We start from the raw sequence: 27,973 nt of genomic DNA on the forward strand, positions 1-27,973 counted from the left end.
TCTGAAAGGACCCCGAAAATAATTTTTAACCATTTTCACAAAAAGTGATTTTTTTTTTTTTTTTTTTTTTTCGACTTAAAAACGGTGACCCCGGACATGCCGAATTTGCGCCATTCTGAAAGGACCCTGAAAATAATTTTTAACCATTTTCACAAAAAGTGATTTTTTTTTTTTTTTTTTTTTTTTTTTTCGGGACTTAAAAACGGTGACCCCGGACATGCCGAATTTGCGCCATTCTGAAAGGACCCTGAAAAGAATTTTTAACCATTTTCACAAAAATGTGATTTTTTTTTTTTTTTTTTTCGGGACTTAAAAACGGTGACCCCGGACATGCCGAATTTGCGCCATTCTGAAAGGACCCCGAAAATAATTTTTAACCATTTTCACAAAAAGTGTTTTTTTTTTTTTTTTTTTTCGGGACTTAAAAACGGTGACCCCGGACATGCCGAATTTGCGCCATTCTGAAAGGACCCTGAAAAGAATTTTTAACCATTTTCACAAAAAGTTTTTTTTTTTTTTTTTTTTTTTTCGGGACTTAAAAACGGTGACCCCGGACATGCCGAATTTGCGCCATTCTGAAAGGACCCTGAAAATAATTTTTAACCATTTTCACAAAAAAAGTGATTTTTTTTTTTTTTTTTTTTTTTTTCGACTTAAAAACGGTGACCCCGGACATGCCGAATTTGCGCCATTCTGAAAGGACCCCGAAAAGAATTTTTAACCATTTTCACAAAAAGTGTTTTTTTTTTTTTTTTTTTTTTTCGGGACTTAAAAACGGTGACCCTGACATGCCGAATTTGCGCCATTCTGAAAGGACCCCGAAAAATAATTTTTAACCATTTTCACAAAAAGTGATTTTTTTTTTTTTTTTTCGGGACTTAAAAACGGTGACCCCGGACATGCCGAATTTGCGCCATTCTGAAAGGACCCCGAAAATAATTTTTAACCATTTTCACAAAAAAGTGATTTTTTTTTTTTTTTTTTTTGGGACTTAAAAACGGTAACCCCGGACATGCCGAATTTGCGCCATTCTGAAAGGACCCTGAAAATAATTTTTAACCATTTTCACAAAAAAGTGTTTTTTTTTTTTTTTTTTTTTTCGGGACTTAAAAACGGTGACCCCGGACATGCCGAATTTGCGCCATTCTGAAAGGACCCTGAAAAGAATTTTTAACCATTTTCAAAAAAATTGATTTTTTTTTTTTTTTTTTTTTTTCGACTTAAAAACGGTGACCCCGGACATGCCGAATTTGCGCCATTCTGAAAGGACCCTGAAAATAATTTTTAACCATTTTCACAAAAAGTGATTTTTTTTTTTTTTTTTTTTTCGACTTAAAAACGGTGACCCTGACATGCCGAATTTGCGCCATTCTGAAAGGACCCCTGAAAATAATTTTTAACCATTTTCACAAAAAAGTGATTTTTTTTTTTTTTTTTTTCGACTTAAAAACGGTGACCCCGGACATGCCGAATTTGCGCCATTCTGAAAGGACCCTGAAAATAATTTTTAACCATTTTCACAAAAAAGTGATTTTTTTTTTTTTTTTTTTTTTTTTTTTTCGACTTAAAAACGGTGACCCCGGACATGCCGAATTTGCGCCATTCTGAAAGGACCCCGAAAAGAATTTTTAACCATTTTCAAAAAAAGTGTTTTTTTTTTTTTTTTTTTTTTCGGGACTTAAAAACGGTGACCCCGGACATGCCGAATTTGCGCCATTCTGAAAGGACCCCGAAAATAATTTTTAACCATTTTCACAAAAAGTGATTTTTTTTTTTTTTTTTTTTTTCGGGACTTAAAAACGGTGACCCCGGACATGCCGAATTTGCGCCATTCTGAAAGGACCCCGAAAAGAATTTTTAACCATTTTCACAAAAAAGTGATTTTTTTTTTTTTTTTTTTTTTCGGGACTTAAAAACGGTGACCCCGGACATGCCGAATTTGCGCCATTCTGAAAGGACCCCGAAAATAATTTTTAACCATTTTCACAAAAAGTGATTTTTTTTTTTTTTTTTTTTTCGGGACTTAAAAACGGTGACCCCGGACATGCCGAATTTGCGCCATTCTGAAAGGACCCCGAAAATAATTTTTAACCATTTTCACAAAAAAGTGATTTTTTTTTTTTTTTTTTTTTTCGACTTAAAAACGGTGACCCCGACATGCCGAATTTGCGCCATTCTGAAAGGACCCCGAAAATAATTTTTAACCATTTTCACAAAAAAGTGATTTTTTTTTTTTTTTTTTCGACTTAAAAACGGTGACCCCGGACATGCCGAATTTGCGCCATTCTGAAAGGACCCCGAAAAGAATTTTTAACCATTTTCAAAAAAGTGTTTTTTTTTTTTTTTTCGGGACTTAAAAACGGTGACCCTGGACATGCCGAATTTGCGCCATTCTGAAAGGACCCCGAAAAGAATTTTTAACCATTTTCACAAAAAAGTGATTTTTTTTTTTTTTTTTTTTTTTTTCGGGACTTAAAACGGTGACCCCGGGACATGCCGAATTTGCGCCATTCTGAAAGGACCCTGAAAATAATTTTTAACCATTTTCACAAAAAAGTGATTTTTTTTTTTTTTTTTCGGGACTTAAAAACGGTGACCCCGGACATGCCGAATTTGCGCCATTCTGAAAGGACCCCGAAAATAATTTTTAACCATTTTCACAAAAAGTGATTTTTTTTTTTTTTTTTTTTCGGGACTTAAAAACGGTGACCCCGGACATGCCGAATTTGCGCCATTCTGAAAGGACCCTGAAAAGAATTTTTAACCATTTTCACAAAAATGTTTTTTTTTTTTTTTTTTTTCGGGACTTAAAAACTGTGACCCCGGACATGCCGAATTTGCGCCATTCTGAAAGGACCCCGAAAATAATTTTTAACCATTTTCACAAAAAAGTGATTTTTTTTTTTTTTTTTTTTCGGGACTTAAAAACGGTGACCCGGACATGCCGAATTTGCGCCATTCTGAAAGGACCCCTGAAAAGAATTTTTAACCATTTTCACAAAAAGTGATTTTTTTTTTTTTTTTTTTTCGGGACTTAAAAACGGTGACCCCGGACATGCCGAATTTGCGCCATTCTGAAAGGACCCCGAAAAGAATTTTTAACCATTTTCACAAAAAGTGTTTTTTTTTTTTTTTTTTTTTTTTTTTTTTAAAAACGGTGACCCCGGACATGCCGAATTTGCGCCATTCTGAAAGGACCCCGAAAAGAATTTTTAACCATTTTCACAAAAAGTGTTTTTTTTTTTTTTTTTTTTTTTTTTCGGGACTTAAAAACGGTGACCCCGGACATGCCGAATTTGCGCCATTCTGAAAGGACCCCGAAAATAATTTTAACCATTTTCACAAAAAGTGTTTTTTTTTTTTTTTTTCGGGACTTAAAAACGGTGACCCCGACATGCCGAATTTGCGCCATTCTGAAAGGACCCTGAAAAGAATTTTTAACCATTTTCACAAAAAGTGTTTTTTTTTTTTTTTTTTTTTTTCGGGACTTAAAAACGGTGACCCCGGACATGCCGAATTTGCGCCATTCTGAAAGGACCCTGAAAAGAATTTTAACCATTTTCACAAAAAGTGTTTTTTTTTTTTTTTTTTTTTTCGGGACTTAAAAACGGTGACCCCGGACATGCCGAATTTGCGCCATTCTGAAAGGACCCCGAAAAGAATTTTTAACCATTTTCACAAAAAGTGTTTTTTTTTTTTTTTTTTTTTTTTTTGGGGACTTAAAAACGGTGACCCCGGACATGCCGAATTTGCGCCATTCTGAAAGGACCCCGAAAATAATTTTTAACCATTTTCACAAAAAGTGATTTTTTTTTTTTTTTTTTTTCGGGACTTAAAAACGGTGACCCCGGACATGCCGAATTTGCGCCATTCTGGAAAGGACCCCGAAAAAATTTTTAACCATTTTCACAAAAAGATTTTTTTTTTTTTTTTTTTTTTTTTTTCGGGACTTAAAAACGGTGACCCCGGACATGCCGAATTTGCGCCATTCTGAAAGGACCCTGAAAAGAATTTTAACCATTTTCACAAAAAGTGATTTTTTTTTTTTTTTTTTTTTTTTTTTTCGGGACTTAAAAAACGTGACCCCGGACATGCCGAATTTGCGCCATTCTGAAAGGACCCGAAAAAGAATTTTTAACCATTTTCACAAAAAAGTTTTTTTTTTTTTTTTTTTTTTCGGGACTTAAAAACGGTGACCCCGGACATGCCGAATTTGCGCCATTCTGGAAAGGACCCTGAAAAGAATTTTTAACCATTTTCACAAAAAGTGATTTTTTTTTTTTTTTTTTTTTCGGGACTTAAAAACGGTGACCCCGGACATGCCGAATTTGCGCCATTCTGAAAGGACCCCGAAAAGAATTTTTAACCATTTTCACAAAAAGTGATTTTTTTTTTTTTTTTTTTTTTTCGACTTAAAACGGTGACCCCGGACATGCCGAATTTGCGCCATTCTGGAAAGGACCCCGAAAATAATTTTTAACCATTTTCACAAAAAAGTGATTTTTTTTTTTTTTTTTTTCGGGACTTAAAAACGGTGACCCCGGACATGCCGAATTTGCGCCATTCTGAAAGGACCCCGAAAAGAATTTTTAACCATTTTCACAAAAAGTGATTTTTTTTTTTTTTTTTTTTTTTTTTCGGGACTTAAAACGGTGACCCCGGACATGCCGAATTTGCGCCATTCTGAAAGGACCCCGAAAATAATTTTTAACCATTTTCACAAAAAGTGATTTTTTTTTTTTTTTTTTTTCGGGACTTAAAAACGGTGACCCCGGACATGCCGAATTTGCGCCATTCTGAAAGGACCCCGAAAAGAATTTTTAACCATTTTCACAAAAAGTGATTTTTTTTTTTTTTTTTTTTCGGGACTTAAAAACGGTGACCCCGGACATGCCGAATTTGCGCCATTCTGAAAGGACCCCGAAAATAATTTTTAACCATTTTCACAAAAAGTGATTTTTTTTTTTGTTTTTTTTTTTCGGGACTTAAAAACGGTGACCCCGGACATGCCCAATTTGCGCCATTCTGAAAGGACCCCTAAAAGAATTTTTAACCATTTTCACAAAAAAGTGTTTTTTTTTTTTTTTTTTTTTTCGACTTAAAAACGGTGACCCCGGACATGCCGAATTTGCGCCATTCTGGAAAGGACCCCGAAAATAATTTTTAACCATTTTCACAAAAAAGTGATTTTTTTTTTTTTTTTTTTCGGGACTTAAAAACGGTGACCCCGGACATGCCGAATTTGCGCCATTCTGGAAAGGACCCCGAAAAGAATTTTTAACCATTTTCACAAAAAAGTGATTTTTTTTTTTTCGGGACTTAAAAACGGTGACCCCGGACATGCCGAATTTGCGCCATTCTGGAAAGGACCCCGAAAATAATTTTAACCATTTTCACAAAAAAGTGATTTTTTTTTTTTTTTTTTTTCGGGACTTAAAAACGGTGACCCCGGACATGCCGAATTTGCGCCATTCTGGAAAGGACCCCGAAAAGAATTTAACCATTTTCAAAAAAAAAGTGTTTTTTTTTTTTTTTTTTCGACTTAAAACGGTGACCCCGGACATGCCGAATTTGCGCCATTCTGGAAAGGACCCCGAAAATTTTTTAACCATTTTCACAAAAAAGTGATTTTTTTTTTTTTTTTTTTTTTCGGGACTTAAAAACGGTGACCCCGGACATGCCGAATTTGCGCCATTCTGAAAGGACCCTGAAAATAATTTTTAACCATTTTCACAAAAAAGTGATTTTTTTTTTTTTTTTTCGGGACTTAAAAACGGTGACCCGGACATGCCGAATTTGCGCCATTCTGGAAAGGACCCTGAAAATAATTTTTAACCATTTTCACAAAAAAGTGATTTTTTTTTTTTTTTTTTTTTCGGGACTTAAAAACGGTGACCCCGGACATGCCGAATTTGCGCCATTCTGGAAAGGACCCCGAAAAGAATTTTTTTAACCATTTTCAAAAATGTGTTTTTTTTTTTTTTTTTTTTCTTTCGGACTTAAAAACGGTGACCCGGACATGCCGAATTTGCGGCATTCTGGAAAGGACCCCGGAAAATAATTTTTAACCATTTTCACAAAAAAGTGATTTTTTTTTTTTTTTTTTTCGGGACTTAAAAACGGTGACCCTGGACATGCCGAATTTGCGCCATTCTGGAAAGGACCCCGAAAAGAATTTTTAACCATTTTCACAAAAAAGTGATTTTTTTTTTTTTTTTTTTTCGGGACTTAAAAACGGTGACCCCGGACATGCCGAATTTGCGCCATTCTGGAAAGGACCCCGAAAATAATTTTTAACCATTTTCACAAAAAAGTGATTTTTTTTTTTTTTTTTCGGGACTTAAAAACGGTGACCCCGGACATGCCGAATTTGCGCCATTCTGGAAAGGACCCCGAAAAGAATTTTTAACCATTTTCACAAAAAGTGATTTTTTTTTTTTTTTCGGGACTTAAAAACGGTGACCCCGGACATGCCGAATTTGCGCCATTCTGGAAAGGACCCCGAAAAATAATTTTTAACCATTTTCACAAAAAGTGATTTTTTTTTTTTTTTTTTCGGGACTTAAAAACGGTGACCCCGGACATGCCGAATTTGCGCCATTCTGGAAAGGACCCCGAAAGAATTTTAACCATTTTCACAAAAAAGTGTTTATTTTTTTTTTTCGGGACTTAAAAACGGTGACCCCGGACATGCCGAATTTGCGCCATTCTGGAAAGGACCCCGAAAATAATTTTTAACCATTTTCACAAAAAGTGATTTTTTTTTTTTTTTTTTCTTAAAACGGTGACCCCGGACATGCCGAATTTGCGCCATTCTGGAAAGGACCCCGAAAAGAATTTTTAACCATTTTCACAAAAAGTGATTTTTTTTTTTTTTTTTTTCGGGACTTAAAAACGGTGACCCCGGACATGCCGAATTTGCGCCATTCTGAAAGGACCCTGAAAATAATTTTTAACCATTTTCACAAAAAAGTGATTTTTTTTTTTTTTTTTTTTCGGGACTTAAAAACGGTGACCCCGGACATGCCGAATTTGCGCCATTCTGAAAGGACCCCGAAAAGAATTTTAACCATTTTCACAAAAAAGTGTTTTTTTTTTTTTTTTTTCGGGACTTAAAAACGGTGACCCCGGACATGCCGAATTTGCGCCATTCTGAAAGGACCCCGAAAATAATTTTTAACCATTTTCACAAAAAGTGATTTTTTTTTTTTTTTTTTTTTTTCGGGACTTAAAAACGGTGACCCCGGACATGCCCAATTTGCGCCATTCTGAAAGGACCCCGAAAAGAATTTTTAACCATTTTCACAAAAAAGTGTTTTTTTTTTTTTTTTTTCGGGACTTAAAAACGGTGACCCCGACATGCCGAATTTGCGCCATTCTGGAAAGGACCCTGAAAATAATTTTTAACCATTTTCACAAAAAAGTGATTTTTTTTTTTTTTTCGGGACTTAAAAACGGTGACCCCGGACATGCCGAATTTGCGCCATTCTGGAAAGGACCCCGGAAAATTTTTTAACCATTTTCACAAAAAGTGATTTTTTTTTTTTTTTCGGGACTTAAAAACGGTGACCCCGGACATGCCGAATTTGCGCCATTCTGGAAAGGACCCCGAAAATAATTTTTTAACCATTTTCACAAAAAAGTGATTTTTTTTTTTTTTTTTAGGGACTTAAAAACGGTGACCCCGGACATGCCGAATTTGCGCCATTCTGAAAGGACCCCGAAAATAATTTTTAACCATTTTCACAAAAAAGTGATTTTTTTTTTTTTTTTTTTTTTCGGGACTTAAAACGGTGACCCCGGACATGCTGAATTTGCGCCATTCTGGAAAGGACCCGAAAAGAATTTTTAACCATTTTCACAAAAAGTGATTTTTTTTTTTTCGGGACTTAAAAACGGTGACCCCGGACATGCCGAATTTGCGCCATTCTGAAAGGACCCCGAAAATAATTTTTAACCATTTTCACAAAAAAGTGATTTTTTTTTTTTTTTTTTTCGGGACTTAAAAACGGTGACCCCGGACATGCCGAATTTGCGCCATTCTGGAAAGGACCCCGAAAAGAATTTAACCATTTTCACAAAAAAGTGTTTTTTTTTTTTTTTTTTCGGGACTTAAAAACGGTGACCCCGGACATGCCGAATTTGCGCCATTCTTGAAAGGACCCGAAAATTTTTTAACCATTTTCACAAAAAGTGATTTTTTTTTTTTTTTTTTTTTCGGGACTTAAAAACGGTGACCCCGGACATGCCGAATTTGCGCCATTCTGGAAAGGACCCCGAAAATAATTTTTAACCATTTTCACAAAAAAAGTGATTTTTTTTTTTTTTTTCGGGACTTAAAACGGTGACCCCGGACATGCCGAATTTGCGCCATTCTGAAAGGACCCTGAAAATAATTTTTAACCATTTTCACAAAAAAGTGATTTTTTTTTTTTTTTTCGGGACTTAAAAACGGTGACCCGGACATGCCGAATTTGCGCCATTCTGGAAAGGACCCCGAAAAGAATTTTTAACCATTTTCAAAAAATGTGTTTTTTTTTTTTTTTTCGGGACTTAAAAACGGTGACCCCGGACATGCCGAATTTGCGCCATTCTGAAAGGACCCCGAAAATAATTTTTAACCATTTTCACAAAAAGTGATTTTTTTTTTTTTTTTTTTTTTTTTTCGGGACTTAAAAACGGTGACCCCGACATGCCGAATTTGCGCCATTCTGGAAAGGACCCTTAAAGAATTTTAACCATTTTCACAAAAAAGTGATTTTTTTTTTTTTTTTTTTTTTTTCGGGACTTAAAACGGTGACCCCGACATGCCGAATTTGCGCCATTCTGGAAAGGACCCGAAAATAATTTTTAACCATTTTCACAAAAAGTGATTTTTTTTTTTTTTTTTTTTTCGGGACTTAAAAACGGTGACCCCGGACATGCCGAATTTGCGCCATTCTGGAAAGGACCCCGAAAAGAATTTTAACCATTTTCACAAAAAGTGATTTTTTTTTTTTTTTCGGGACTTAAAAACGGTGACCCGGACATGCCGAATTTGCGCCATTCTGGAAAGGACCCCGAAAATAATTTTTAACCATTTTCACAAAAAGTGATTTTTTTTTTTTTTTTTTTGGGACTTAAAAACGGTGACCCCGGACATGCCGAATTTGCGCCATTCTGGAAAGGACCCCGAAAAGAATTTTTAACCATTTTCACAAAAAAGTGTTTTTTTTTTTTTTTTTTTTCGGGACTTAAAAACGGTGACCCCGGACATGCCGAATTTGCGCCATTCTGAAAGGACCCCGAAAATAATTTTTAACCATTTTCACAAAAAGTGTTTTTTTTTTTTTTTTTTTTTTTTTTTTCGGGACTTAAAAACGGTGACCCCGGACATGCCGAATTTGCGCCATTCTGGAAAGGACCCCGAAAAGAATTTTTAACCATTTTCACAAAAAGTGTTTTTTTTTTTTTTTTTTCGGACTTAAAACGGTGACCCCGGACATGCCGAATTTGCGACATTCTGGAAAGGACCCCGAAAATAATTTTTAACCATTTTCAAAAAAAAGTTTTTTTTTTTTTTTTTTTTCGGGACTTAAAAACGGTGACCCCGGACATGCCGAATTTGCGACATTCTGGAAAGGACCCCGAAAATAATTTTAAACCATTTTCACAAAAAAGTGTTTTTTTTTTTTTTTTCGGGACTTAAAAACGGTGACCCCGGACATGCCGAATTTGCGCCATTCTGGAAAGGACCCCGAAAATAATTTTTAACCATTTTCACAAAAAGTGATTTTTTTTTTTTTTTTTTTCGGGACTTAAAAACGGTGACCCCGGACATGCCGAATTTGCGCCATTCTGGAAAGGACCCCGAAAAGAATTTTTAACCATTTTCACAAAAAAGTGTTTTTTTTTTTTTTTTTTTCGGGACTTAAAAACGGTGACCCCGGACATGCCGAATTTGCGCCATTCTGGAAAGGACCCCGAAAATAATTTTTAACCATTTTCACAAAAAGTGTTTTTTTTTTTTTTTTTTTCGACTTAAAAACGGTGACCCCGGACATGCCGAATTTGCGCCATTCTGGAAAGGACCCCGAAAATAATTTTTAACCATTTTCACAAAAAAGTGATTTTTTTTTTTTTTTCGACTTAAAAACGGTGACCCCGGACATGCCGAATTTGCGCCATTCTGAAAGGACCCCGAAAATAATTTTTAACCATTTTCAAAAAAAAGTGATTTTTTTTTTTTTTTTTTTCGGGACTTAAAACGGTGACCCCGGACATGCCGAATTTGCGCCATTCTGGAAAGGACCCCGAAAATAATTTTTAACCATTTTAAAAAAAAAGTGATTTTTTTTTTTTTTTTTTTTCGGGACTTAAAAACGGTGACCCTGACATGCTGAATTTGCGCCATTCTGAAAGGACCCTGAAAATAATTTTTAACCATTTTCACAAAAAGTGATTTTTTTTTTTTTTTTTTTTTCGACTTAAAAACGGTGACCCCGGACATGCCGAATTTGCGCCATTCTGAAAGGACCCTGAAAAGAATTTTAACCATTTTCACAAAAAAGTTTTTTTTTTTTTTTTTTTTCGACTTAAAACGGTGACCCCGGACATGCCGAATTTGCGCCATTCTGAAAGGACCCCGAAAATAATTTTTAACCATTTTCACAAAAAGTGATTTTTTTTTTTTTTTTTTTTTTTTTTTTTTTTCGGGACTTAAAACGGTGACCCCGGACATGCCGAATTTGCGCCATTCTGGAAAGGACCCCGAAAAGAATTTTTAACCATTTTCACAAAAAAGTGATTTTTTTTTTTTTTTTTTTTCGACTTAAAAACGGTGACCCCGACATGCCGAATTTGCGCCATTCTGAAAGGACCCCGAAAATAATTTTTAACCATTTTCACAAAAAGTTTTTTTTTTTTTTTTTTTTTTCGGGACTTAAAAACGGTGACCCTGGACATGCCGAATTTGCGCCATTCTGAAAGGACCCCGAAAAGAATTTTTAACCATTTTCACAAAAAGTGTTTTTTTTTTTTTTTTTTTTTCGGGACTTAAAAACGGTGACCCCGGACATGCCGAATTTGCGCCATTCTGGAAAGGACCCCGAAAATTTTTTAACCATTTTCACAAAAAGTGATTTTTTTTTTTTTTTTGCGGGACTTAAAAACGGTGACCCCGGACACGCTGAATTTGCGCCATTCTGGAAAGGACCCCGAAATAATTTTTAACCATTTTCACAAAAAAGTGATTTTTTTTTTTTTTTTTTCGGGACTTAAAAACGGTGACCCCGGACATGCCGAATTTGCGCCATTCTGAAAGGACCCCTGAAAATAATTTTTAACCATTTTCACAAAAAGTGTTTTTTTTTTTTTTTTTTTTTTTTTTTTTTCGGGACTTAAAAACGGTGACCCTGGACATGCCGAATTTGCGCCATTCTGAAAGGACCCCGAAAATAATTTTTTAACCATTTTCAAAAAAGTGATTTTTTTTTTTTTTTTTTTTCGGGACTTAAAAACGGTGACCCCGGACATGCCGAATTTGCGCCATTCTGGAAAGGACCCCGAAAAGAATTTTTAACCATTTTCACAAAAAGTGTTTTTTTTTTTTTTCGACTTAAAAACGGTGACCCCGGACATGCCGAATTTGCGCCATTCTGGAAAGGACCCCGAAAATAATTTTTAACCATTTTCACAAAAAAGTGATTTTTTTTTTTTTTTTTTTCGGGACTTAAAAACGGTGACCCCGGACATGCCGAATTTGCGCCATTCTGAAAGGACCCCGAAAAGAATTTTTAACCATTTTCACAAAAAGTGATTTTTTTTTTTTTTTTTTTTCGGGACTTAAAAACGGTGACCCCGGACATGCCGAATTTGCGCCATTCTGGAAAGGACCCCGAAAATAATTTAACCATTTTCACAAAAAAGTGTTTTTTTTTTTTTTTTTTTCGGGACTTAAAAACGGTGACCCCGGACATGCCGAATTTGCGCCATTCTGAAAAGGACCCCGAAATAATTTAACCATTTTCACAAAAAGTGATTTTTTTTTTTTTTTTTTTCGGGACTTAAAAACGGTGACCCCGGACATGCCGAATTTGCGCCATTCTGGAAAGGACCCCGAAAATAATTTTTAACCATTTTCAAAAAAAGTGTTTATTTTTTTTTTTTTTTTTTCGGGACTTAAAAACGGTGACCCCGGACATGCCGAATTTGCGCCATTCTGGAAAGGACCCCGAAAATAATTTTTAACCATTTTCACAAAAGTGATTTTTTTTTTTTTTTTTCGGGACTTAAAAACGGTGACCCCCGGACATGCCGAATTTGCGCCATTCTGGAAAGGACCCCGGAAAATAATTTTTAACCATTTTCACAAAAAGTGATTTTTTTTTTTTTTTTTTTTCGGGACTTAAAACGGTGACCCCGGACATGCCGAATTTGCGCCATTCTGGAAAGGACCCTGAAAATAATTTTTAACCATTTTCACAAAAAAGTGATTTTTTTTTTTTTTTTTTTTTTTCGGGACTTAAAACGGTGACCCCGGACATGCCGAATTTGCGCCATTCTGGAAAGGACCCCGAAAAGAATTTAACCATTTTCACAAAAAAGTGTTTTTTTTTTTTTTTTTTTTCGGGACTTAAAAACGGTGACCCCGGACATGCCGAATTTGCGCCATTCTGGAAAGGACCCGAAAAGAATTTTTTAACCATTTTCACAAAAAGTGATTTTTTTTTTTTTTTTTTCTGACTTAAAATTTTCGGTGACCCCGGACATGCCGAATTTGCGCCATTCTGGAAAGGACCCCGAAAATAATTTTTAACCATTTTCACAAAAAAGTGATTTTTTTTTTTTTTTTTAGGACTTAAAAACGGTGACCCCGGACATGCCGAATTTGCGCCATTCTGGAAAGGACCCCGAAAATAATTTTTAACCATTTTCACAAAAAAGTGATTTTTTTTTTTTTTTTTTTTCGGGACTTAAAAACGGTGACCCCGGACATGCCGAATTTGCGCCATTCTGGAAAGGACCCCGAAAAGAATTTTTAACCATTTTCAAAAAAAGTGTTTTTTTTTTTTTTTTTTCGGGACTTAAAAACGGTGACCCCGGACATGCCGAATTTGCGCCATTCTGGAAAGGACCCCGAAAATAATTTTTAACCATTTTCACAAAAAAGTGATTTTTTTTTTTTTTTTTTTTTTTTTTTTTTTTTAGGGACTTAAAAACGGTGACCCCGGACATGCCGAATTTGCGCCATTCTGGAAAGGACCCCTTAAATAATTTTTAACCATTTTCACAAAAAGTGATTTTTTTTTTTTTTTTTTTTCGGGACTTAAAAACGGTGACCCCGGACATGCCGAATTTGCGCCATTCTGGAAAGGACCCCGAAAAGAATTTTTAACCATTTTCACAAAAAGTGGTTTTTTTTTTTTTTTTTTTTTTTCGAATTAAAAACGGTGACCCGGACATGCCGAATTTGCGCCATTCTGGAAAGGACCCGAAAATAATTTTTAACCATTTTAACAAAAAAGTATTTTTTTTTTTTTTTTTTTTTTCGGGACTTAAAAACGGTGACCCCGGACATGCCGAATTTGCGCCATTCTGGAAAGGACCCCGAAAATAATTTTTAACCATTTTCACAAAAAGTGATTTTTTTTTTTTTTTTTTTTTTGGACTTAAAAACGGTGACCCCGGACATGCCGAATTTGCGCCATTCTGGAAAGGACCCCGAAAATAATTTTAACCATTTTCACAAAAAAGTTTTTTTTTTTTTTTTTTTTTTTTTGGACTTAAAACGGTGACCCCGGACATGCCGAATTTGCGCCATTTTGGAAAGGACCCCGAAAATAATTTTTAACCATTTTCACAAAAAGTGATTTTTTTTTTTTTTTTTTTTTTTTTCGGGACTTAAAAACGGTGACCCCGGACATGCCGAATTTGCGCCATTCTGGAAAGGACCCCGAAAAGAATTTTTAACCATTTTCACAAAAAAGTGATTTTTTTTTTTTTTTTTTTTCGGACTTAAAAACGGTGACCCCGGACATGCCGAATTTGCGCCATTCTGAAAGGACCCCGAAAATAATTTTTAACCATTTTCACAAAAAAGTGATTTTTTTTTTTTTTTTTTTTTTTTCGACTTAAAAACGGTGACCCCGGACATGCCGAATTTGCGCCATTCTGGAAAGGACCCCGAAAAGAATTTTTAACCATTTTCACAAAAAAGTGTTTTTTTTTTTTTTTTTTTTTTTTTTCGGGACTTAAAAACGGTGACCCCGGACATGCCGAATTTGCGCCATTCTGGAAAGGACCCCGAAAATAATTTTTAACCATTTTCACAAAAAAGTGATTTTTTTTTTTTTTTTTTTTTCGACTTAAAAACGGTGACCCCGGACATGCCGAATTTGCGCCATTCTGGAAAGGACCCCGAAAATAATTTTTAACCATTTTCACAAAAAGTTTTTTTTTTTTTGTTTTTTTTCTGGAAAGGACTTAAAAACAAAAAGTGTGACCCCGGACATGCCGAATTTGCGCCATTCTGGAAAGGACCCCGAAAATAATTTTTAACCATTTTCACAAAAAGTGATTTTTTTTTTTTTTTTTCGGGACTTAAAAACGGTGACCCCGGACATGCCGAATTTGCGCCATTCTGGAAAGGACCCCGAAAAGAATTTTTAACCATTTTCACAAAAAAGTGATTTTTTTTTTTTTTTTTTTTTTTTTCGGACTTAAAAACGGTGACCCCGGACATGCCGAATTTGCGCCATTCTGGAAAGGACCCCGAAAATAATTTTTAACCATTTTCACAAAAAAGTGTTTTTTTTTTTTTTTTTTTTCGGGACTTAAAAACGGTGACCCCGGACATGCCGAATTTGCGCCATTCTGGAAAGGACCCCGAAAAGAATTTTTAACCATTTTCACAAAAAAGTGATTTTTTTTTTTTTTTTTTTCGGTACTTAAAAACGGTGACCCCGGACATGCCGAATTTGCGCCATTCTGGAAAGGACCCCGAAAATAATTTTTAACCATTTTCACAAAAAAGTGATTTTTTTTTTTTTTTTTTCGACTTAAAAACGGTGACCCCGGACATGCCGAATTTGCGCCATTCTGGAAAGGACCCCGAAAATAATTTTTAACCATTTTCACAAAAAGTGATTTTTTTTTTTTTTTTTTCGGGACTTAAAAACGGTGACCCCGGACATGCCGAATTTGCGCCATTCTGGAAAGGACCCCGAAAAGAATTTTTAACCATTTTCACAAAAAAGTGATTTTTTTTTTTTTTTTTTTTCGGGACTTAAAAACGGTGACCCCGGACATGCCGAATTTGCGCCATTCTGGAAAGGACCCCGAAAATAATTTTTAACCATTTTCACAAAAAGTGTTTTTTTTTTTTTTTTTGGCCTTAAAAACGGTGACCCGGACATGCCGAATTTGCGCCATTCTGGAAAGGACCCGAAAATAATTTTTAACCATTTTCACAAAAAGTGTTTTTTTTTTTTTTTTTTTCGGGACTTTAAAACGGTGACCCCGGACATGCCGAATTTGCGCCATTCTGGAAAGGACCCCGAAAAGAATTTTTAACCATTTTCACAAAAAGTGATTTTTTTTTTTTTTTCGGGACTTAAAAACGGTGACCCCGGACATGCCGAATTTGCGCCATTCTGGAAAGGACCCCGAAAATAATTTTTAACCATTTTCACAAAAAAGTGATTTTTTTTTTTTTTTTTTCGGGACTTAAAAACGGTGACCCCGGACATGCCGAATTTGCGCCATTCTGGAAAGGACCCCGAAAAGAATTTTTAACCATTTTCACAAAAAGTGTTTTTTATTTTTTTCGGGACTTAAAAACGGTGACCCGGACATGCCGAATTTGCGCCATTCTGGAAAGGACCCCGAAAATAATTTTTAACCATTTTCACAAAAAAGTGATTTTTTTTTTTTTTTTTTTTTTTCGGGACTTAAAAACGGTGACCCCGGACATGCCGAATTTGCGCCATTCTGGAAAGGACCCCGAAAAGAATTTTTAACCATTTTCACAAAAAGTGATTTTTTTTTTTTTTTTCGGGACTTAAAACGGTGACCCCGGACATGCCGAATTTGCGCCATTCTGGAAAGGACCCGAAAATTTTTTTAACCATTTTCACAAAAAGTGATTTTTTTTTTTTTTTTTTTTCGGGACTTAAAAACGGTGACCCCGGACATGCCGAATTTGCGCCATTCTGGAAAGGACCCCGAAAAGAATTTTTAACCATTTTCACAAAAAGTTTTTTTTTTTTTTTTTTTTCGACTTAAAACGGTGACCCCGGACATGCCGAATTTGCGCCATTCTGGAAAGGACCCCGAAAATTTTTTAACCATTTTCACAAAAAAGTGATTTTTTTTTTTTTTTTTTTTCGGGACTTAAAAACGGTGACCCCGGACATGCCGAATTTGCGCCATTCTGGAAAGGACCCCGAAAATAATTTTTAACCATTTTCACAAAAAGTGATTTTTTTTTTTTTTTTTTTCGGGACTTAAAACGGTGACCCCGGACATGCCGAATTTGCGCCATTCTGGAAAGGACCCGAAAATAATTTTTAACCATTTTCACAAAAAGTGATTTTTTTTTTTTTTTTTTCGGGACTTAAAAACGGTGACCCCGGACATGCCGAATTTGCGCCATTCTGGAAAGGACCCCGAAAAGAATTAACCATTTTCACAAAAAAGTTTTTTTTTTTTTTTTTGTTTTTTTTTCGGGACTTAAAAACGGTGACCCCGGACATGCCGAATTTGCGCCATTCTGGAAAGGACCCCGAAAATAATTTTTAACCATTTTCACAAAAAAGTGATTTTTTTTTTTTTTTTTTTTCGGGACTTAAAAACGGTGACCCCGGACATGCCGAATTTGCGCCATTCTGGAAAGGACCCCGAAAAGAATTTTTAACCATTTTCACAAAAAAGTGATTTTTTTTTTTTGTTTTTTTTTCGGACTTAAAAACGGTGACCCCGGACATGCCGAATTTGCGCCATTCTGGAAAGGACCCCGAAAATAATTTTTAACCATTTTCACAAAAAGTGATTTTTTTTTTTTTTTTTCGGGACTTAAAAACGGTGACCCGGACATGCCGAATTTGCGCCATTCTGGAAAGGACCCCGAAAAGAATTTTTAACCATTTTAAAAAAAAGTGTTTTTTTTTTTTTTTTTTTTTTTCGGGACTTAAAAACGGTGACCCCGGACATGCCGAATTTGCGCCATTCTGGAAAGGACCCCGAAAATAATTTTTAACCATTTTCAAAAAAAGTGTTTTTTTTTTTTTTTTCGGGACTTAAAAACGGTGACCCCGGACATGCCGAATTTGCGCCATTCTGGAAAGGACCCCGAAAATAATTTTTAACCATTTTCACAAAAAGTGATTTTTTTTTTTTTTTTTTTTTTCGGGACTTAAAAACGGTGACCCCGGACATGCCGAATTTGCGCCATTCTGGAAAGGACCCCGAAAATAATTTTTAACCATTTTCACAAAAAAGTGATTTTTTTTTTTTTTTCGGGACTTAAAAACGGTGACCCCGGACATGCCGAATTTGCGCCATTCTGGAAAGGACCCCGAAAATAATTTTTAACCATTTTCACAAAAAAGTGATTTTTTTTTTTTTTTTTTTCGGGACTTAAAAACGGTGACCCCGGACATGCCGAATTTGCGCCATTCTGGAAAGGACCCCGAAAATAATTTTTAACCATTTTCAAAAAAAAGTGTTTTTTTTTTTTTTTTTTTTTTTTTGGGACTTAAAACGGTGACCCGGACATGCCGAATTTGCGCCATTCTGAAAGGACCCCGAAAATAATTTTTAACCATTTTCACAAAAAAGTGATTTTTTTTTTTTTTTTTTTTTCGGGACTTAAAAACGGTGACCCCGGACATGCCGAATTTGCGCCATTCTGAAAGGACCCCGAAAATAATTTTTAACCATTTTCACAAAAAAGTGTTTATTTTTTTTTTTTTTTCGGGACTTAAAAACGGTGACCCCGGACATGCCGAATTTGCGCCATTCTGGAAAGGACCCCGAAAATAATTTTTAACCATTTTCACAAAAAAGTGATTTTTTTTTTTTTTTTTTTTTCGGGACTTAAAACGGTGACCCCGGACATGCCGAATTTGCGCCATTCTGGAAAGGACCCCGAAAATAATTTTAACCATTTTCACAAAAAAGTGATTTTTTTTTTTTTTCGGGACTTAAAAACGGTGACCCCGGACATGCCGAATTTGCGCCATTCTGAAAGGACCCCGAAAATAATTTTTAACCATTTTCACAAAAAGTGATTTTTTTTTTTTTTTTTTTTTTTCGGGACTTAAAACGGTGACCCCGGACATGCCGAATTTGCGCCATTCTGGAAAGGACCCCGAAAAGAATTTTTAACCCTTTTCAAAAAAAAGTGATTTTTTTTTTTTTTTTTTTTTTTTTCGGGACTTAAAAACGGTGACCCCGGACATGCCGAATTTGCGCCATTCTGGAAAGGACCCGAAAATAATTTTTAACCATTTTCAAAAAAAGTTTTTTTTTTTTTTTTTTTTTTTTTTTTGTTTATTTCGGGACTTAAAAACGGTGACCCCGGACATGCCGAATTTGCGCCATTCTGGAAAGGACCCCGAAAATAATTTTAACCATTTTCACAAAAAGTGATTTTTTTTTTTTTTTTTTTTCGGGACTTAAAAACGGTGACCCCGGACACGCCTGAATTTGCGCCATTCTGGAAAGGACCCCGAAAATAATTTTTAACCATTTTCACAAAAAGTGATTTTTTTTTTTTTTTTTTTTTTCGGGACTTAAAACGGTGACCCGGACATGCCGAATTTGCGCCATTCTGGAAAGGACCCCGAAAAGAATTTTTAACCATTTTCACAAAAAGTTTTTTTTTTTTTTTTTTTCGGGACTTAAAAACGGTGACCCCGGACATGCCGAATTTGCGCCATTCTGGAAAGGACCCCGAAAATAATTTTTAACCATTTTCACAAAAAAGTGATTTTTTTTTTTTTTTTTTTCGACTTAAAAACGGTGACCCCGGACACGCCGAATTTGCGCCATTCTGGAAAGGACCCCGAAAATAATTTTTTAACCATTTTCACAAAAAAAGATTTTTTTTTTTTTTTTTTTTTTTTCGGGACTTAAAAACGGTGACCCCGGACATGCCGAATTTGCGCCATTCTGGAAAGGACTCCGAAAAGAATTTAACCATTTTCACAAAAAGTGTTTTTTTTTTTTTTTTTTTTCGGGACTTAAAAACGGTGACCCCGGACATGCCGAATTTGCGCCATTCTGGAAAGGACCCGAAAATAATTTTTAACCATTTTCACAAAAAAGTGATTTTTTTTTTTTTTTTTCGGGACTTAAAACGGTGACCCCGGACATGCCGAATTTGCGCCATTCTGGAAAGGACCCCGAAAAGAATTTTTAACCATTTTCACAAAAAAGTGATTTTTTTTTTTTTTCGACTTAAAAACGGTGACCCCGGACATGCCGAATTTGCGCCATTCTGGAAAGGACCCCGAAAATAATTTTTAACCATTTTCACAAAAAGTGATTTTTTTTTTTTTTTTTTTCGGGACTTAAAACGGTGACCCCGGACATGCCGAATTTGCGCCATTCTGGAAAGGACCCCGAAAATAATTTAACCATTTTCACAAAAAGTGATTTTTTTTTTTTTTTTTTCGGGACTTAAAAACGGTGACCCCGGACATGCCGAATTTGCGCCATTCTGAAAGGACCCCGAAAATAATTTTTAACCATTTTCACAAAAAGTGTTTTTTTTTTTTTTTTTTTTCGGGACTTAAAACGGTGACCCCGGACATGCCGAATTTGCGCCATTCTGGAAAGGACCCCGAAAAGAATTTTAACCATTTTCACAAAAAAGTGTTTTTTTTTTTTTTTCGGGACTTAAAAACGGTGACCCCGGACATGCCGAATTTGCGCCATTCTGGAAAGGACCCCGAAAAGAATTTTTAACCATTTTCACAAAAAGTGTTTTTTTTTTTTTTTTTTTCGGGACTTAAAACGGTGACCCCGGACATGCCGAATTTGCGCCATTCTGGAAAGGACCCCTGAAAATAATTTTTAACCATTTTCACAAAAAGTGATTTTTTTTTTTTTTTTTCGGGACTTAAAAACGGTGACCCCGGACATGCCGAATTTGCGCCATTCTGAAAGGACCCGAAAAGAATTTTTAACCATTTTCAAAAAAAGTGTTTTTTTTTTTTTTTTTTTTTTTTTTCGACTTAAAAACGGTGACCCCGGACATGCCGAATTTGCGCCATTCTGGAAAGGACCCCGAAAATAATTTTTAACCATTTTCACAAAAAGTGATTTTTTTTTTTTTTTTTTCGGGACTTAAAAACGGTGACCCCGGACATGCCGAATTTGCGCCATTCTGGAAAGGACCCTGAAAATAATTTTTAACCATTTTCACAAAAAAGTGATTTTTTTTTTTTTTTTTTTTTCGGGACTTAAAAACGGTGACCCCGGACATGCCGAATTTGCGCCATTCTGGAAAGGACCCCGAAAAGAATTTTTAACCATTTTCACAAAAAAGTGATTTTTTTTTTTTTTTCGGGACTTAAAAACGGTGACCCCGGACATGCCGAATTTGCGCCATTCTGGAAAGGACCCCGAAAATAATTTTTAACCATTTTCACAAAAAAGTGTTTTTTTTTTTTTTTTTTTTTTTTCGGGACTTAAAAACGGTGACCCCGGACATGCCGAATTTGCGCCATTCTGGAAAGGACCCCGGAAAAGAATTTAACCATTTTCACAAAAAGTGATTTTTTTTTTTTTTTTTTTCGGGACTTAAAAACGGTGACCCCGGACATGCCGAATTTGCGCCATTCTGGAAAGGACCCCGAAAAGAATTTTTAACCATTTTCACAAAAAAGTGTTTATTTTTTTTTTTCGGGACTTAAAAACGGTGACCCCGGACATGCCGAATTTGCGCCATTCTGGAAAGGACCCCGAAAATAATTTTTAACCATTTTCACAAAAAAAGTGATTTTTTTTTTTTTTTTTTCGGGACTTAAAAACGGTGACCCCGGACATGCCGAATTTGCGCCATTCTGGAAAGGACCCCGAAAAGAATTTTTAACCATTTTCAAAAAAAAAAGTGTTTTTTTTTTTTTTTTTTTTTTTTTTTTTTTTCGGGACTTAAAAACGGTGACCCCGGACATGCCGAATTTGCGCCATTCTGGAAAGGACCCCGAAAATAATTTTTAACCATTTTCACAAAAAAAAGTGATTTTTTTTTTTTTTTTTTTCGGTACTTAAAAACGGTGACCCCGGACATGCCGAATTTGCGCCATTCTGGAAAGGACCCCGAAAATAATTTTTAACCATTTTCACAAAAAGTGATTTTTTTTTTTTTTTTCGGGACTTAAAAACGGTGACCCGGACATGCCGAATTTGCGCCATTCTGGAAAGGACCCCGAAAAGAATTTTAACCATTTTCACAAAAAAGTGATTTTTTTTTTTTTTTTTTTTTCGGGACTTAAAAACGGTGACCCCGGACATGCCGAATTTGCGCCATTCTGGAAAGGACCCCGAAAATAATTTTTAACCATTTTCACAAAAAAGTGATTTTTTTTTTTTTTTTTCGGGACTTAAAAACGGTGACCCCGGACACGCCGAATTTGCGCCATTCTGGAAAGGACCCCGAAAATAATTTTTAACCATTTTCACAAAAAAGTGTTTTTTTTTTTTTTTTCGGGACTTAAAAACGGTGACCCCGGACATGCCGAATTTGCGCCATTCTGGAAAGGACCCCGAAAAGAATTTTTAACCATTTTCACAAAAAAGTGATTTTTTTTTTTTTTTTTTTTCGACTTAAAACGGTGACCCCGGACATGCCGAATTTGCGCCATTCTGGAAAGGACCCGAAAATAATTTAACCATTTTCACAAAAAGTGATTTTTTTTTTTTTTTTTTTTTTTTTTTTTAGGACTTAAAAACGGTGACCCCGGACATGCCGAATTTGCGCCATTCTGGAAAGGACCCCGAAAATAATTTTTAACCATTTTCACAAAAAAGTGTTTTTTTTTTTTTTTTTTTTTTCGGGACTTAAAAACGGTGACCCCGGACATGCCGAATTTGCGCCATTCTGGAAAGGACCCCGAAAAGAATTTTTAACCATTTTCACAAAAAAGTGATTTTTTTTTTTTTTTTTTTTTTTTTTTTTTCGGGACTTAAAAACGGTGACCCCGGACATGCCGAATTTGCGCCATTCTGGAAAGGACCCCGAAAAGAATTTTTAACCATTTTCACAAAAAGTGTTTTTTTTTTTTTTTTCGGGACTTAAAAACGGTGACCCCGGACATGCCGAATTTGCGCCATTCTGGAAAGGACCCCGAAAATAATTTTTAACCATTTTCACAAAAAAGTGTTTTTTTTTTTTTTTTTTCGGGACTTAAAAACGGTGACCCCGGACATGCCGAATTTGCGCCATTCTGGAAAGGACCCCGAAAATAATTTTTAACCATTTTCACAAAAAAGTGATTTTTTTTTTTTTTTTTTTTCGGGACTTAAAAACGGTGACCCCGGACACGCCGAATTTGCGCCATTCTGGAAAGGACCCCGAAAATAATTTTTAACCATTTTCACAAAAAGTGATTTTTTTTTTTTTTTTTTTTTTTTTTTTTTCGGGACTTAAAAACGGTGACCCCGGACATGCCGAATTTGCGCCATTCTGGAAAGGACCCCGAAAAGAATTTAACCATTTTCACAAAAAGTGTTTTTTTTTTTTTTTTTTTTCGGGACTTAAAAACGGTGACCCCGGACATGCCGAATTTGCGCCATTCTGGAAAGGACCCCGAAAATAATTTTTAACCATTTTCACAAAAAAGTGATTTTTTTTTTTTTTTTTTTTTTTCGGGACTTAAAAACGGTGACCCCGGACATGCCGAATTTGCGCCATTCTGGAAAGGACCCCGGAAAAGAATTTTTAACCATTTTCACAAAAAAGTGATTTTTTTTTTTTTTTTTCGGGACTTAAAAACGGTGACCCCGGACATGCCGAATTTGCGCCATTCTGGAAAGGACCCCGAAAATAATTTTTAACCATTTTCACAAAAAGTGATTTTTTTTTTTTTTTTTTTTTCGGGACTTAAAAACGGTGACCCCGGACATGCCGAATTTGCGCCATTCTGGAAAGGACCCCGAAAAGAATTTTTAACCATTTTCACAAAAAGTGTTTTTTTTTTTTTTTTTTTTTTTTTTCGGGACTTAAAAACGGTGACCCCGGACATGCCGAATTTGCGCCATTCTGGAAAGGACCCCGAAAAGAATTTTTAACCATTTTCACAAAAAGTGTTTTTTTTTTTTTTTTTTTTCGGGACTTAAAAACGGTGACCCCGGACATGCCGAATTTGCGCCATTCTGGAAAGGACCCCGAAAATAATTTTTAACCATTTTCACAAAAAAGTGATTTTTTTTTTTTTTTCGGGACTTAAAAACGGTGACCCCGGACATGCCGAATTTGCGCCATTCTGGAAAGGACCCCGAAAAGAATTTTTAACCATTTTCAAAAAAGTGTTTTTTTTTTTTTTTTTTTTTTTCTGGACTTAAAAACGGTGACCCCGGACATGTCGAATTTGCGCCATTCTGGAAAGGACCCCGAAAATAATTTTTAACCATTTTCACAAAAAGTGATTTTTTTTTTTTTTTTTCGACTTAAAAACGGTGACCCCGGACATGCCGAATTTGCGCCATTCTGAAAGGACCCCGAAAAGAATTTTTAACCATTTTCACAAAAAAGTGTTTTTTTTTTTTTTTTTTTTCACAAAAAGTGATTTTTTTTTTTTTTCGACTTAAAAACGGTGACCCCGGACATGCCGAATTTGCGCCATTCTGGAAAGGACCCGAAAATAATTTTTAACCATTTTCACAAAAAAAGTGTTTTTTTTTTTTTTTTTTTTTTTTCGGGACTTAAAAACGGTGACCCCGGACATGCCGAATTTGCGCCATTCTGGAAAGGACCCCGAAAAGAATTTTAACCATTTTCACAAAAAGTGATTTTTTTTTTTTTTTTCGGGACTTAAAACGGTGACCCGGACATGCCGAATTTGCGCCATTCTGGAAAGGACCCCGAAAATAATTTTTAACCATTTTCACAAAAAAGTGATTTTTTTTTTTTTTTTTCGGGACTTAAAAACGGTGACCCCGGACATGCCGAATTTGCGCCATTCTGGAAAGGACCCCGAAAAGAATTTAACCATTTTCACAAAAAGTGTTTTTTTTTTTTTTTTTTCGGACTTAAAAAAACGGTGACCCCGGACATGCCGAATTTGCGCCATTCTGGAAAGGACCCCGAAAAGAATTTTTAACCATTTTCACAAAAAGTGTTTATTTTTTTTTTTTTTTTTTTTTTTCGACTTAAAACGGTGACCCCGGACATGCCGAATTTGCGCCATTCTGGAAAGGACCCCGAAAATAATTTTTAACCATTTTCACAAAAAGTGATTTTTTTTTTTTTTTTTTCGGGACTTAAAACGGTGACCCCGGACATGCCGAATTTGCGCCATTCTGGAAAGGACCCCGAAAAGAATTTTTAACCATTTTCAAAAAAAAGTGTTTTTTTTTTTTTTTTTTCGGGACTTAAAAACGGTGACCCCGGACATGTCGAATTTGCGCCATTCTGGAAAGGACACCGAAAATAATTTTTAACCATTTTCACAAAAAAGTGATTTTTTTTTTTTTTTTCGGGACTTAAAAACGGTGACCCCGGACATGCCGAATTTGCGCCATTCTGGAAAGGACCCCGAAAAGAATTTTTAACCATTTTCACAAAAAGTGTTTATTTTTTTTTTTTCGGGACTTAAAAACGGTGACCCCGGACATGCCGAATTTGCGCCATTCTGGAAAGGACCCCGAAAATAATTTTTAACCATTTTCACAAAAAAGTTTTTTTTTTTTTTTTTTTTTTTTTTTTTTAGGGACTTAAAAACGGTGACCCCGGACATGCCGAATTTGCGCCATTCTGGAAAGGACCCCGAAAAGAATTTTTAACCATTTTCACAAAAAGTGATTTTTTTTTTTTTTTTCGGGACTTAAAAACGGTGACCCCGGACATGCCGAATTTGCGCCATTCTGGAAAGGACCCCGAAAATAATTTAACCATTTTCACAAAAAAGTGTTTTTTTTTTTTTTTTTTTTTTTTCGGGACTTAAAAACGGTGACCCCGGACACGCCGAATTTGCGCCATTCTGGAAAGGACCCCGAAAATAATTTTTAACCATTTTCACAAAAAGTTTTTTTTTTTTTTTTTTTTTGGGACTTAAAAACGGTGACCCCGGACATGCCGAATTTGCGCCATTCTGGAAAGGACCCCGAAAATAATTTTTAACCATTTTCACAAAAAGTGATTTTTTTTTTTTTTTTTTTTTTTTTTTCGGGACTTAAAACGGTGACCCCGGACATGCCGAATTTCCGCCATTCTGAAAGGACCCCGAAAAGAATTTTTAACCATTTTCAAAAAAAAGTGTTTTTTTTTTTTTTTTTTTTTTTTTTTTTTTTTTTTTTCGGGACTTAAAAACGGTGACCCCGGACATGCCGAATTTGCGCCATTCTGGAAAGGACCCCGAAAATAATTTTTAACCATTTTCACAAAAAAGTGTTTTTTTTTTTTTTTTCGGGACTTAAAACGGTGAACCCGGACATGCCGAATTTGCGCCATTCTGGAAAGGACCCCGAAAGAATTTTTAACCATTTTCACAAAAAGTTTTTTTTTTTTTTTTTTCGGGACTTAAAAACGGTGACCCCGGACATGCCGAATTTGCGCCATTCTGGAAAGGACCCCGAAAATAATTTTTAACCATTTTCACAAAAAGTGATTTTTTTTTTTTTTTTTTTTTCGGGACTTAAAAACGGTGACCCCGGACATGCCGAATTTGCGCCATTCTGGAAAGGACCCCGGAAAAGAATTTTTAACCATTTTCACAAAAAAGTGATTTTTTTTTTTTTTTTTTTTTTCGGGACTTAAAAACGGTGACCCCGGACATGCCGAATTTGCGCCATTCTGGAAAGGACCCCGAAAATAATTTTAACCATTTTCACAAAAAAGTGATTTTTTTTTTTTTTTTTTTTCGGGACTTAAAAACGGTGACCCCGGACACGCCGAATTTGCGCCATTCTGGAAAGGACCCCGAAAATAATTTTAACCATTTTCACAAAAAAGTGATTTTTTTTTTTTTTTTTTTTCGGGACTTAAAAACGGTGACCCCGGACATGCCGAATTTGCGCCATTCTGGAAAGGACCCCGAAAAGAATTTAACCATTTTCACAAAAAAGTGTTTTTTTTTTTTTTTTTTTTTTTGGGACTTAAAAACGGTGACCCCGGACATGCCGAATTTGCGCCATTCTGGAAAGGACCCCGAAAATAATTTTTAACCATTTTCACAAAAAAGTGATTTTTTTTTTTTTTTTTTTTTCGGGACTTAAAACGGTGACCCCGGACACGCCCGAATTTGCGCCATTCTGGAAAGGACCCCGAAAATAATTTTTAACCATTTTCACAAAAAAGTGATTTTTTTTTTTTTTTCGGGACTTAAAAACGGTGACCCCGGACATGCCGAATTTGCGCCATTCTGGAAAGGACCCCGAATAGAATTTAACCATTTTCACAAAAAGTGTTTTTTTTTTTTTTTTTTTTTCGGGACTTAAAACGGTGACCCCGGACATGCCGAATTTGCGCCATTCTGGAAAGGACCCGAAAATAATTTTTAACCATTTTCACAAAAAGTGTTTTTTTTTTTTTTTTTTCGGGACTTAAAAACGGTGACCCCGGACATGCCGAATTTGCGCCATTCTGGAAAGGACCCCGAAAAGAATTTTTAACCATTTTCACAAAAAAGTGATTTTTTTTTTTTTTTCGGGACTTAAAAACGGTGACCCCGGACATGCCGAATTTGCGCCATTCTGGAAAGGACCCCGAAAATAATTTTTAACCATTTTCACAAAAAGTGATTTTTTTTTTTTTTTTTTTTTCGGGACTTAAAACGGTGACCCCGGACACGCCGAATTTGCGCCATTCTGGAAAGGACCCCGAAAATAATTTTTAACCATTTTCACAAAAAAGTGATTTTTTTTTTTTTTTTTCGGGACTTAAAAACGGTGACCCCGGACATGCCGAATTTGCGCCATTCTGGAAAGGACCCCGAAAAGAATTTAACCATTTTCACAAGTGTCACGTCTGTCTGGAGGAAACCTGGCACCATCCCTACGGTGAAGCATGGTGGTGGCAGAATCATGCTGTGGGGATGTTTTTCAGCGGCAGGGACTGGGAGACTAGTCAGGATCAAGGGAATGATGAATGGAGCAAAGTACAGAGAGCTCCTTGATGAAACCTGCTCCAGAGCCCTCAGGACCTCAGACTGGGGCAAAGGTTAACCTTCCAACAGGACAACGACCCTAAGCACACAGCCAAGACAAAGCAGGAGTGTCTTCGGGACAAGTCTCTGAATGTCCTTAAGTGGCCCAGCCAGAGCCCGGACTTGAATTCGATTTAACATCTCTAGAGACCTGAAAATAGCTGTACAGCGACGCTCCCCTTCCAACCTGACTTGAGCTTGAGAGGGTCTTCAGAGAAGAATGGGAGAAGATCCCCAAATACAGGTGTGCCAAGCTTGTAGCGTCATACCCAAAAAGAGTCCAGGCTGTAATCGCTGCCAAAGGTGATTCAACAAAGTACTGAGTAAATGATCTGAATACTTTTATTTTTTATTTTAATACATGTTTTATTTTATAAATGTGCTAATTAAAAGCTAATTGCTTTCTTATTATGGGATATTGTGTGTAGAAAAATGTTTTAATCTATTTTAGAATAAGGCTGTAAACGTAACAAAATGTGGAAAAAGTGTTGCACATATTCTGGCTCATCCTAATATCTAAATTTAAATTAATTCCATTCTTTTACTTTTTAGATTTGCTTGTATTGTTAGATATTACTGCATAGTTGGAGCAAGAAACATAATCATTTCGGTACATCCGCTAA

The 27,973-nt window shown here is 35.7% G+C and overlaps 1 long non-coding RNA gene across 1 annotated transcript; it reads left to right on the plus strand.

Moving 5' to 3' along the window:
• The first annotated feature begins 5,421 nt into the window (after positions 1–5,421).
• Positions 5,422–26,282, plus strand: LOC127906272 (uncharacterized). The gene is made up of 2 exons (XR_008060694.1): positions 5,422–5,517; positions 26,159–26,282. It is a non-coding gene; the product is annotated as an uncharacterized LOC127906272 (long non-coding RNA).
• Positions 26,283–27,973: the final 1,691 nt, after the last annotated feature.

The sequence above is a fragment of the Oncorhynchus keta genome, chromosome 12 (assembly GCF_023373465.1).
Source record: "Oncorhynchus keta strain PuntledgeMale-10-30-2019 chromosome 12, Oket_V2, whole genome shotgun sequence".
NCBI lineage: Eukaryota > Metazoa > Chordata > Actinopteri > Salmoniformes > Salmonidae > Oncorhynchus > Oncorhynchus keta.